The sequence below is a fragment of the Myotis lucifugus genome, unplaced genomic scaffold, assembly GCF_000147115.1.
Source record: "Myotis lucifugus unplaced genomic scaffold, Myoluc2.0 scaffold_2, whole genome shotgun sequence".
In the NCBI taxonomy this organism is placed as follows: domain Eukaryota; kingdom Metazoa; phylum Chordata; class Mammalia; order Chiroptera; family Vespertilionidae; genus Myotis; species Myotis lucifugus.
The window spans coordinates 18,506,673-18,519,874 of NW_005871050.1; the positions used below are offsets into that span (position 1 = coordinate 18,506,673).

The 13,202-nt window shown below is 39.6% G+C and overlaps 1 protein-coding gene across 1 annotated transcript in view; it reads left to right on the forward strand.

Moving 5' to 3' along the window:
* KLHL13 (kelch like family member 13) overlaps nucleotides 1-13,202 on the forward strand; it is a 419,190-nt gene that overhangs the window by 123,368 nt on the left and 282,620 nt on the right. The window contains exon 2 of the mRNA XM_023758502.1: nucleotides 3,461-3,591. The gene's annotated coding sequence lies outside the window, so the exon portion shown is untranslated. The remainder of the gene's footprint in view (nucleotides 1-3,460; nucleotides 3,592-13,202) is intronic.

Consider the following 13,202-nt stretch of genomic DNA (forward strand, 5'->3'; position numbering starts at 1 on the left):
GTAAATTAACCTTCACGTGCAACAAAGATGGTGGCGCCCATACCCTGTTTGGGGAGGGATGCTGGCGGCGTCACCCCGGCGACAAGAGCCCTGCATCTGCACCCCGGCCGCGCAGAGGGAGGGGAGGGAAGGGGCCTAGGGCTGGAGGCCGGGGAGAGGGACGCTGGTGTCGTTGCAGGCCGGACTGAGGGACCCCCCCCCCCCGTGCACCAATTTTGTGCACCAGGCCTCTAGTTGAAAAATAAAATAAAAAAAAATTTCCCAGGGAGTGGAAGTAGTATATATCAAGGCATTGGGTCATTGGAGATTGTTATGGAGATCTTGATTGACTCAAGAATAGGGGTTAAGGGGATAGAGTAATGGGAGATGAGGCTGGAGAGGTAAGCAGAGGCTAGATCATGAAGGGCCTTAGGCATCATGTTGGAAGAGAACACAAACATAGTGAAGGGTTTAAGTAGGAAATCAACATGCTCAGGTTTGTGTTTTTGAGAATCCAGTATTGAAAGAGTATTCAAGATGGTTAAGCACGATGCTGGAAGACAAGTTAGGAAATATGGCAGAAACCCACAGTTATCTTCCAGGTAATAGCAAGGTAATTGGAGATAAGGCAGAGGAGACAGAAGTTCAAACTTGATCCTGCTGGGGTAGTAGTAAATTGGGTCTGAGGAGGCAGTATTGGCTGAGTACAATAGAGGTCGAGGCATAGAAGCACTGGGAAAAGACCCTGGACTTTTCTCAAATGAAGTCACTGGTGCCAGTGCTAAGGGTAAGGATAGCAGGAAGTGCTAATGGCAGTACTTTCAGGTGCAGAGTCCTGGAGAGCTTCACCAGGTACAGTATATTGAACTCAAGTCCAGATAGTTAATTTTCTGTGCTGCTTCTCTTATATTAAGAGCACAAACTGGCTTTTGTGTTATATTTGGCCTATAGAACATTCTAAGTATTTTGAGTTAACAACAACCAGGAGATTTTATATAAAAAATAAAAAATTTTTAAATAAAAAAAATCAAAATTTCTGGATTCTCTTGAGAATCCAGAAGCTCTGGCTACCTTGAGCCTGCATTCATTCATGGTCAGGTCAGTTAGAGTTGAGTAGCTATTCCTCCTTTTAGATGTCATGCTTGCTCTTCACTCCATCATGAACCCAATCCTTACACTTTTACATGACCTGCTTGGCCTGTGTAAGCTTTGAGTTTGTGATCTCCGAGTTATCTCAGGCCTAGATTTAAAGGAGACTTAAGGCAGCTAGATTGCTCATACAGGATGGTCTTTATCGACATAGTAAAGAGGCTAGGTCATCAGCTGAGAATAAAGGGTATGGATTTCAGGGAGAGTGACTAGACCTTAAAATATTGTCTTGATAACAAACCTACTAGATTAAAAAATTCCTTATGTGTGGGACCTTCTCAAAGGCTTTTTATAAAATATTTTCTTATTTCTCTGTATTGCGATTGTCTATTTACATGGATATCTACTCTTGTGAACCTCTTGTGGTTCTGTGCCTTTTCCTTGTCTGTGAGTCTAAAATAATAAAAGGTACTGAATATACACATCTATTAAAAGGAAAAATGGGGCCCTGGCCAGTGTTGCTCAGTTGGTTGGAGTGTTGTCTCATACACCAGGAGGTAGTGGATTCTATTCCCAGTCAGGGCACATACCCAGATTGTGGGTTTGGTCCCTGGTTGGCGCACATGCAGGAGGCAATTGATCGATGTTTCTCTCTCTCTCTCTCTCTCTCTCTCTCTCTCTCTCTCTCCCTCTCCCTCTCCCTCTCCCTCCCTCTCCCTCTCTCCCTCTCTCCCTCCCTCTCTCCCTCTCCCTTCCTCTCTATGAAATAAAAAAAATGGAAAACATGGGGGTGGTAAAACTGCTCCTCTTTGTTATTGGGGGATCCAGATGAGATAATGCATGTCAGAATACATAGCACAGAACCTAGCACATAGTAGACACACAAATCATTTTCCCTTCGCATATTAAATTGCTTAAAGAGCAGACACTTAACAAAAACTGTTTTTTTTTTCTTTTTTCTTCCCCTTCTGTGGTATCTATGTTCCTGGTGATTCACCTTAGATGATGAGAATGGGATTTTACATACAGTCTCTCCCACTCAGCAAGACTCTTGTCTATATATATTCAATTTGTTGATTGTTTATTATAAGCCTATTATTTGTACAGCCCTGTATTAGGCACTGCAGGGTACCAGAGATAAGATCCAGTTTCTGCCTCTTGCTATTTGCCTGGTAGGAGGATTGGACACATAATAGAGGAGCTGCATATATGTAAACTATTCTGTGTGCCGCAAGAGGACAGGCAAAATGCTCCTGCCATTCAAAGGAGGGAGGAACCCATGAGGTTGGAGGCATCAGAAAAGGCTTCCTGAAGAAGTTGATACCAAAGGCATTAAAATGATAGGATTTCAGCATGTGGGGGTGGAGAGGCTGCAGAGACAGTTCTCTGCCTGCAGGGAATGTTTCCCTTGGAATTGTGCCTAGTTGTCAAAGGGCTTTTGAAAGTCTGGTTGAAGTAGACACACTAGTTCCTCTTTTGCCAAGAGGTCTATTTACCCTCTTGGAGAACTCCAAAGATGAATGATGTAAAAACAAACTAAATCCCCAAAGTATGACACTGAACTAGGTCATGACACCAGACTTATTTGAACCATTGAACTGATATAATTTCTTTGCTGATAGCTGAACACTCATTCAGCAAATATTTATTGAGTATTTATTATATGCCAAACACTGGCACTGTTACAGTATATTGGGGCATATTAAGATGAATACAATATGAGCCATACCCTCAAAGAGCTTCTATTCTATTGAGATATACATGAAAATTATCTAATGTGGGAAGTAGTCTAAAAGGGTTTGATCAGATTGCTATGAATATGCAGAGGAGGAGTGATTAACAAATCTGCAGAGAGGGTGAGGGAAGGTGTCACAAAGGATGTGACATTTTTGCAATCCTCACCCGGGGATATTTTTCCATTGATTTTTAGAGATAGTGGGAGAGGGAAAGACAGAGAGAAATATTGATGTCAGAGAAACACATCAATTGGTTGCCTCCTTCACGAGCCCCGACCAGGGTCTGGGCTGGGGAGGAGCCTGCAACTGAGGTATGTTCCCTTGACCAGAATCAAACCGGGGACCCTTCAGTCCGCAGGCTGACGCTCTATCCACTGAGCAAAACAGGTTAGGGCAGGATGTGACATTTTTAATGGGCCTTGAAAACTAAGTAGGATTTCTTGAGGTAGAGAAATGAGTAAATGAACATTAATCAGAACCAGGACCTTTACACTTAACCCTCGGTGAAACTTGTGATGCAGATGTTACTATTTTCATTTTGCAGATGAGGAAACTGAGCCTCAGAGAGACTAAGTGACTCATCTAAGGCCACACAACTAATAATTGTCCAATCAATGTCAGAGTTAGGCTTTGAACTCAGGTCTCTCTGTCTCCAGTATATCAGGTTACCTTCATGAGGAAGAAGCAGTGGCCATTGGGGATGTGGAAAGACATTCTAGGCAGAAGGAAAAGTTTTGCTGGAGATTAACAGGACTTGGATCAGCAGAGTCTTACTTCAGCTATCACAGTGAGTGTCTCCTTTTCAATCACTTTAGAATGATTATCTCCTTTTAGACGTGCTTTTGTAATGGGAGTAGTTCAGTGTCTGCTTACATTAACTATACCATTCATTTTAGCCAGAATTTATTGAGTGAATTGGCTGCAGCACAAGGGATTTCAGCTGTTTGACCATCGTCACAATAATTTGTACAGTGATAGATTGGAATGATTCTCAGAAAACTCACTTTAGCTCTTCAGTTCACCCAAGTCCCCAGATTGATAATGCCTTTTCCTCGTCCTTAACAGACAGGGAGACATAGCCTGAATGAAAAGTCTGAAAGAACCTATTTTTCAAGAAGTAGTTCTCTTGTAAAAATATATTTAATAATAACTTAAATATTTTCTTGAACAGGCAATGGTTTAAATAAATAGGTATACAGATAGATAAGATGATGGAAAAAGCATACACCTATAACATAAACCTACATATATTCATATATGCACACATGAGTAGTTAACAAATGAGAATTTGTATAGTGGCTTAATTTGTAAAAATAATCCTAGTGCAAAATCTTCCTACTTTGTTAAGAGGGGCAAATCCCTACCTCTCTTAACAGAAACAAACAAAAAGTTCTCTCCTTTGAGTAAAGGAAATATGTTTAACTAAGGACAGTGAGATTGTCAGTGAACAAAAAAGTGACATATCCTGGTCCACTTTGCTGATGGAAACAAACTTACCAAATAGTAGGAAGCAGAAACCTCAGTGCCACCTACAACAGTACATAGACCCACAAACTAAAGAACCTCCCTGCATCTCCCAAAAGGGAGATGTTGGTCAAAGGGTGCAATGTTTCAGGTATGCAAGATGAATGAGTTCTGGAGATATACATGTATAGTATGGGGGCAGTAGTTAACAGTACTGTATTGTATACTTGACATTTGCTAAGATGGTAATTCTTAAGTATTTTCAACACAAAACAACCACAACAAAAATGGAAAAGAAAATGGTAACTGTGTGAGGTGATGATGGGTATGTTAGTTTGTGGTGACCATTTCACAATGTATATCAAAACATCAAGTTGTATACCTTAAATATATACAATTTTAATCAATTATAGTGGGAAATAAAGACAAACCCCTCCCAAACACAAAACTTTCCCCCATATGCTTCTGGTTTACAGCTTTGGAGTGGTGTGTGTGCACCCATATGCATCTCCAAATTGCCAAGCTTTCTCAGTCCTTTATCTAACATAATTTTAATTATATTCCTTCCTTTCTGTGTTATTAACCATAATCCTAGCTCATATCATCACCACAGCACCCTGAGACTATTGCAATAGCTTTTATATTATTCTCTCTGTTTCTAGCTGTTTTCAAATCCATCTATGCATAGCTGACCAAAAAGTGAACATTGCTTTCTTCTTCCCAACTCTCCTTTACTCAGTGAAAAAAATGTATTCTTTTTCTGATTAGATAACTAACACATGTTTATTGTTAAAAGTGTAAAAATAAAATCCAGAAAAAATATACAGAATAAAGTAAAACATCACCTGAAATTTCACCACCCTGAGATAACTGTCATTAATATATTGGTTACCATCCCTTCATTCATCTCCTGTACCTATTAACACACACTTGCAATTTACAATTCTTAGTTGTTTGCTTGTTACCCTCCACTGCATAGCCAGTGTTAACAACTGAGTGTATATATCCTTCATCTCTTTCTTTAGGTTCATGTAACAATGATAAAATTAAATAGACATATACAAAAATAGGGATTTAAAAACCATTATACCTACATTTTAAAAAGTGTCATGTTATAGACTTTTTTGTCTCCTGCTTTTCTTTTCTTTTTTAAAAAAATATATTTTATTGATTTTTTACAGAGAGGAAGGGAGAGGGATAGAGAGCTAGAAACATCGATGAGAAACATCGATCAGCTGCCTCCTGCACACCCCCCATTGGGGATGTGCCCACAACCAAGGTACATGCCCTTGACTGGAATCTAACCTGGGACCCTTCAGTCTGCAGGCCGACGCTCTATCCACTGAGCCAAACCGGTCAGGGCGTCTCCTGCTTTTCTTTCCCAACAGTGCAGTTCCTCCAAGTCTACTGGTACATTTCTAATTAATTCCTTTTAATGTCTGCACAGTATTCCATAGTATGGATATACAATTTATTCACTTATTTCTCTATAAAAGAACATTCTTTTTGCTACCAGATTTCTGCCATATAGAAACAATGTTGCTGTAAATATTTATGTAAGTCTCCTTATATTGGCATTTTTATTTCTTTGGGATAGATTCATAGCAGTGGAATTATTGGGACAAAGGGTTATGTGTAGTTTTAATTTTTATAGCTCTTCCCAGATTGCTTTCCCCAAAGGCTATAAATAGTTACATTAATATAAGCAGTGTTATGAAAGTAACTCTCCCTTTCCCATTCTGCCAGCAGTAGATGTTAGTACTTAAATGTTTACCAGTCTAATGGGTAAGAATATCTCATTATATATTTTTTAACTTTGCATTTTCAAACTGCTATTGCTTAATTACTATTTAGATTTGCACTTTATATTCTTTACATTTATTGGGGTGACATTTGTTCATATAGAGTTTACTTTAAAAAGTGGGGTATTATGGAGAGTGGAAATTAAATTTTATTCTAGATGTGTGCCGATTGTGCCAGACTTTTTTTATTAAATAAATTGTCCCTTTCCAAGTGAATTGACTTACCACCTTTGTCATATATCAAAATCCCATATATACTAGTCTCTATTTCTACTCTTTGTTTTGTTCTACTGATCTATTTGTCTGTTCCTATGCCAAGATCAAACTATAATAATAAAAGCTTAATATGCTAATTAGAGCCGGAACCGGTTTGGCTCGGTGGATAGAGCGTCGGCCTGCGGACTGAGGGTCACGGGTTCGATTCCGGTCAAGGGCATGTACCTGGGTTGCGGGCACATCCCCAGTGGGGGATGTGCAGGAGGCAGCTGATCGATGTTTCTCTCTCATCGATGTTTCTGGCTCTCTATCTCTCTCCCTTCCTCTCTGTGAAAAAATCAATAAAATACATTTAAAAAATATGCTAATTAGACTGGATGTCTTCCCAGACGTCCTTCCAGATGACCTTCAGGACGAGGCCGGGGCTGTGAGGGAAGCCTGGGTCCCTGGTGCCTGCAGGCGGCCAGAGGGAAGCCTGGGTCCTAGGTGCCAGAGGGAAGCTGGTGCTGGCAGCTGGGGGAAGGAAAGCCTACTCTTGCATGAATTTCGTGCATTGGGCCTCTAGCTCTACTTATAATGGCTTCATGATATATTTTAAATCTGGTAAAGTAGATATTACATACTATTTTGCTTTTCTATAACTTTATTAGCTATTCTTAGACATTTATTTTTCCATTTAAACATCAAGATCATGAACTCTGTAATGAAAACATTATAAAAATTATGATATTCCAATTGTAATTGCATTAAATTTATATATTCATTTTGGAAGAATTAAAATTTTTATTACAACTAGGTTTTCCAAAAACATGGTATGTGTTTTTATTTGTTCAAGAAAACTAACTTTAGTAAGACTTATATTATAGCCAATGTTATAAGCCAAGAGTCAGAATAAGAGATCTAGCTATTGAAAAAAGGGGAGACAAAAGTGGTCATTTTTTGCTGATACCTTGATTTCTCTCTGTAAACCATAAGACAATGAATTGAAAGTCAATCAACACTAACTATAGATATTAGAAATATGGTAAATACATAATAAGTACAGATAGCCCTCACTCTCACTATCCAAATATTTGCTAGAATGACATGAAAAAAATCATATCCAAATGTCACTATCTGAATTGAAAACTTGCTATGATGGACACATGTGTGCATCATTAAAAATTTTTAGCCATTAGGTATTAAATACTATTTGTGACAATTACATGTCTTTAACATGTTATTTTATGGTTTATTTACATGAAAGTATGTATTTGTTGCAGGGTAAAAGGAAAATAATTATATCTGATACTGATATCATTGCATATTGCAAGCAAACATACCTACTAATGAGGTCATTAAGGATTAAATAATTACTGTTTTAAATGCTTCACGTTATGTTGAAATCTATGGTGGATGGTTATGGTTATAGGTTATAAGAGTGCTTTAGTGATATTTGAAGAATTTCATTGGAATTATGTGGAGGGCTAGAACACATTTTTTCTTTTCTTTTTTTTTCCAAAGTAGTGATTTTATTCATATAGGTAATAAAAAAGAGTAGATTCAGGGAAAAGGAGATATTGAAGATCTACATTTAAGAATTAAGGTCCAATATAAAATTTGGGGTATTAAAAATGACTTGCAGCCCTAACTGGTTTGGCTCAGTGGATAGAGCGTCAGCCTATGGACTGAAGGGTCCCAGGTTCAATTCCGGTTAAGGGCATGTACCTTCTTTGTGGGCATGTCCCCAGTGGGGAGTGTGCAGGAGGCAGCTGATCGATGTTTCTCTCTCATCAATGTTTCTAACTCTATCCCTCTCCTTTCCTCTCTGTAAAAAATCAATAAAATATATTTTTAAAAAATGATTTGCAGAATATGAAAGGTTAACTGGCTTTTCCTTATAACACTAGAGGCCTGTTGCACAAAGAGATTCGTGCAATAGGCCTTCCTTCTCCTGGCTGCCGGCACTGGTTTTCCTCCGGCACCCGGGACCCAGGCCTTCGCTCCAGCTGTAGCGGAGAAGCCAAGCCTCTTCAGTCTTCAGTCGTCTTCAGTCTTCAGTCGTCTTCAGTCTTCAGTCTTCTCTAGTTTTTGCTTGGACAGAGCCTTCAGTCTTTGTTCTGTGCCTGCATATGCAAATTAACTGCCATCTTTGTTGGGTTAATTTGCATACTCATCCTGATTGGCTGGTGGGCCATAGCGGAGTGACACCAATTTGCATGTCTCTCTTTTATTAGTGTAGATTATACACTTTACAAATTTATAAAAGGTATTGATATTTGTTTTATACTTTCTTAATTAAAATTAGAATGCTCAGTAAATCTGATTTAAAAATTATCTTGATTGTTGAAAGTATTACATATGTCCCCTTTTTTCCTCATTAACCCTTTTAGCCCCTGCCCCACCCCCACCCCCTACAGGCCTTCACCACACTATTGCCTGTGCCCATGGGTTATGCATATCTATCTATCTATCTATCTATCTATCTATCATCTATCATCTATCATCTAAAAGCCAAGCAACGGGAATGACTGGTTGCTATGACATGCACTGTGGCTGGCCAACACTGGCCCAATGGGGGCGGGGCTGGTGGCTAACCTCCCACGTCCATTCTCCCCCCCTCCCCACCCCCACCCAATCTAGGTTGGGTTGGCCAGCCGGACCCCACTTGTGCATGAATTCAAGGCCTCTAGTATGCATATAAGTTCTTTGGTTAATCTCATCCCACTGACCACCCCACACCCGCCTTCCCTCCGAGATTCATTGTAATGTTAAAACAATGTGTTGCTGCTTTTAGAAAATTTGTTAGCCAACATGTTTTTAGGCACTAAATATATTCAGTTAATTAGTGATGCCTGTTCTCTCCAAACAGTAGATTTCCACAAGTTTGGGAGAAAATGGGAAAAGATATATTTACAATGGTTAATGATTTTGGAGAAGCAACAGTAGTGTTTGATTCTACCTATGGTTAGTCAGTCTTTATGATTGCTCCCAATGAACCCAGCTTTCTGAATATGCCCTTATATAACCCCCTACTCTTCCATGTGGCTCAATCTAGTGACATACTTCTAATGAATAGACTCTCACAAAAGTGAGGGGATATAATATTTCAGATTTGGTTATAAAAAGACTGATTTTCTTCTTGCTTTTTCCCGTCTCTGAGCCCCCTTTCTGGGGGAAGCCAGCGACCATCTTTTGAATAGCCCTATGGAGAAGTCTATGTGGTGTTGGGAAAATTGGACAGATACATGCAAAAAAAATGAAACCAGACCACGTTCTCACACCATATATAAGAATAAACTAAAAATGGATTAAAGACTTTAAGACTCAAAACCATAAAACTCTTAGAATAAAACAAAGGCAGCAAAATCTTGGACATTTCTCATAGCAATATTTTTTTCTGATATATCTCCTTGGGAAAGGGAAACCAAAGAAAAAATAAACAAATGTGACTACATCAAACTAAAAAGTTTTTGTACAGCAAAGGAAACCACAAAATGAAAGACAACCCACTGAATGGGAGAACATATTCACCAATGATACATCTGATAAGGGGTTAATATCCAAAATTTATAAAGAACTCATATACTTCAACACCAAAAATACAAATAATCCAATTTAAAAATGGGCAAAAGACCTGAATAGACACTTCTCCAAAGAGGATGTATAAATTGTCAAGAGAAATATGAAAATATGTTCAACATCACTAATCATCAGAGAAATGCAAATTAAAACCCCAATGAGATATCTTCATACCTGTCAGATTTGCTATCATCAATAAATGAACAAAACACAAGTGTTGGTGACAATGTGGTAAAAGGGAACCCTTATGCACTGATGGTGAGAATGTAGATTGGTGCAGCCACTATGGAAAACAGTATGGAGTGTCCTCTAAAAATAAAAAAATAGAACTGCCTTGTGACCCAGTGATTCCACTTTTGAGTATATATCCAAAGAAACTCAAAACACCAATTTGAAAGAATGTATGCACCCCTATGTTCAGTGCATCATTATTTATAACAGCCAAGATACAGAAATAACCCAGTGCTCATGAATAGACAAGTGGATTAAAAGTGGTTATTTAGATAGTAGGGGCCCAGTGCAAGAATTTGTGGGCCGCGAGGCTGCAGTAAGCACAGGGGTGGGTCTTGGCCCATCCTCTGCACCCCTGCCCCGCCCCTCCTGCCATGGCCCCTAGTCCCCTGTCTATCAGCAGCCCCGCTCCCACCGGCCCCATTCGCACCCGCTGACAGCGCGGAGCAATTGGGGCCAGTACCAGTAGCGGGTGTGAGCAGGGCCAGAACCGTCAGAGGGTGTGAGTGGCAGCTGCTGCCCCAATCGCCCCTCAGGAGCAGGGGGAGGTGGAGAAACCCTAAGGGGTGATCAGGGACAGCAGTCATCGCTCACATCTGCTGATGGTGCCGAGTGATCAGAACTGGCGGCATGCACCGGCAGTGGGTGCGAGTGGCTGCTCCAGTGCCAACTGCAGGTGCAAGTGGGGCCAGCGCTGGCAGTGGGTGCAAGTGCCGGGCGGGACTGAGGCATGTGGGAGCAAAGTAACCACCAGAGGCTCTCCCTGATGACAGCGACCGGCATCCCTCCTTGTTCTGGTGCTCCTGCTCACCTGCTCCACCATCCCACTGTGGCCACGCCCACCATGTTCCGCACACGCCCCCCTTGGTGGTCAGCGCATGTCATAGTGACTGGTTATTTGGTTCCGGTTGTTCTGCTGTTCAGTCTATTTGCATATTAGCCTTTTATTATATAGGATATATAATGGAATATTACTCAGCTATAAAAAAGAACTAAATCTTACCGTTTGCAATAGCATAGATGGATCTAGAGCAGTGGTTCTCAACTTTCCTAATGCCACAACACTTTAATACAGTTCCTCATGTTGTGGTGACCCCCAATTTCATTGTTACAAATTGAACATAATTAAAGCATAGTGATTAATCACAAAAACAATATATAATTATATATGTGTTTTCCAATGGTCTTAGGTGACCCCTGTGAAAGGGTCGTTCGACTCCCAAAGGGGTCTCGACCAACAGGTTGAGAACCGTTGATCTAGAGGGTACTATGCTAAGTGAAACAAGTCAGTTTGAGAAAGACAAAAACCATATGATTTTACTTAACTGTGGAATCTAAAGAACAAAGTAAATGTACAAAGAAAACAGAAACAGATTAATAAATACATAGAACAGACTGATGGCTGCTAGATGGGAGCGGGGTTTGAGAGACTGGGTAAAAAAGGAGAAGGGATTGAGAGGTACATATTGGTAGTCACAAAATAGTCATGGGCATGTAAAGTACAGGTTAGGAAATATAGTTAATAATATTGTAATAACTATGTATGGTTCCAGGTGGGTACTGGAAAGAAATCTCAGGGGGAACACTTTGTAAAATATGTGATTGTCTAACCACTCTATGCTATATACCTGAAACCAATGCAAAATAATATTAAATGTAAAATGTAATTGAAAAAATTTAAAATAAAAAAAATGTAAAAAAAGAGAAACTATTTAGGGTCTAAGGCAGTGATGGCGAACCTATGACACGCGTGTCACCTCATTTTTTTTTGGTTGATTTTTCTTTGTTAAATGGCATTTAAATATATAAAATAAATATAAAAAATATAAGTCTTTGTTTTACTATGGTTGCAAATATCAAAAAATTTCTATATGTGACACGGCACCAGAGTTAAGTTAGGGTTTTTCAAAATGCTGACACGCCGAGCTCAAAAGGTTCGCCATCACTGGTCTAGGGTCTAATAAAAATAAAAATAACTTTAGGGATATTATTGGAAACCAGGAAAAATTCATTTTGTGGAACTTTCTTACTCTTCTCTTTCTCCTAGCTCATATTAAAAGAACTCAAAATGGGAAAAAAATGTTTGTTTGCTCTTAAAACCTTGTGGTAGGAAAAGTGCGTTGACAATGCTAGGTATATTTTTTAAAAATGGAGGTTAATTAATGTTAACAGATCTGGTCTTTATCACCAGGGAAAAAAACTGTTAAAATTTCAAGTGGTTGTATTTTCTCCTAACTGAGAATGAAGTGCTTATAAAATAATCCAGTGAATTTTTTATTCAATGCTTTTCATTGGTTCCTTTCATAAAGAGCAAAGAGAATATGGACAATTTCAATCCATTTTATTTGTTAGCTTCCTAGCATTATATCTGCAGCTTGTTCTTATCTAGCTAATACTTCTCTGTTCTAACTTTGTATAGGTAAAAACATGTTTTTTTTTTTCAAGATAAGTGTTGTGGATATAAGCATTTTAGGTTTGTTGACATCAAAATTCAGAACTTAACTCAAAACTTTTATGGAGTCTACTATGTGAAAACAGTTTTCTGTCCTCAAGGAGTTTATAATGTCCTAAGAATTATAAGAAACTTGAGGTCCAGTGCACGAAATTCGTGCCCTTGGCGGGGGGGGGGGGGAGGGTCCCTCAGCCTGGCCTGCACCCTCTCACAGTCTGGGAGCCCTCAGGGGATGTCTGACTGACAGCTTACCTAAGCTGTTAGTCAGACATCCTTAGCGCTGCCGCCGAGGTGGGAGAGACTCCTGCCACCGCCACTGCACTTGCCAACCATGAGCCCGGCTTCTGACTGAGCAGCGCTACCCCTGTAGGAGTGCACTGACCACCAGTGGGTAGCTCCTGCACTGAATGTCTGCCTCCTGGTGGTCAGTGCGTGTCATAGCAACCGGTCGTTCTGCCATTTGGTCTATTTGCATATTAGGGTTTTATTTTATAGGATTTTACAGATAAGGCATGTGAGTCTTAGAGCGGTCAAATAATGTGCCTCTAAGGTCAGTCACACAGTTTACAACAGTGACATGGGGAATAAAGCCCAGATCTGTCTGATACTAGAGTTCTAAATTGGCAAAGGACTATAATACAAAGATTGTTAGAAGTAACTCTGCTTATGAAA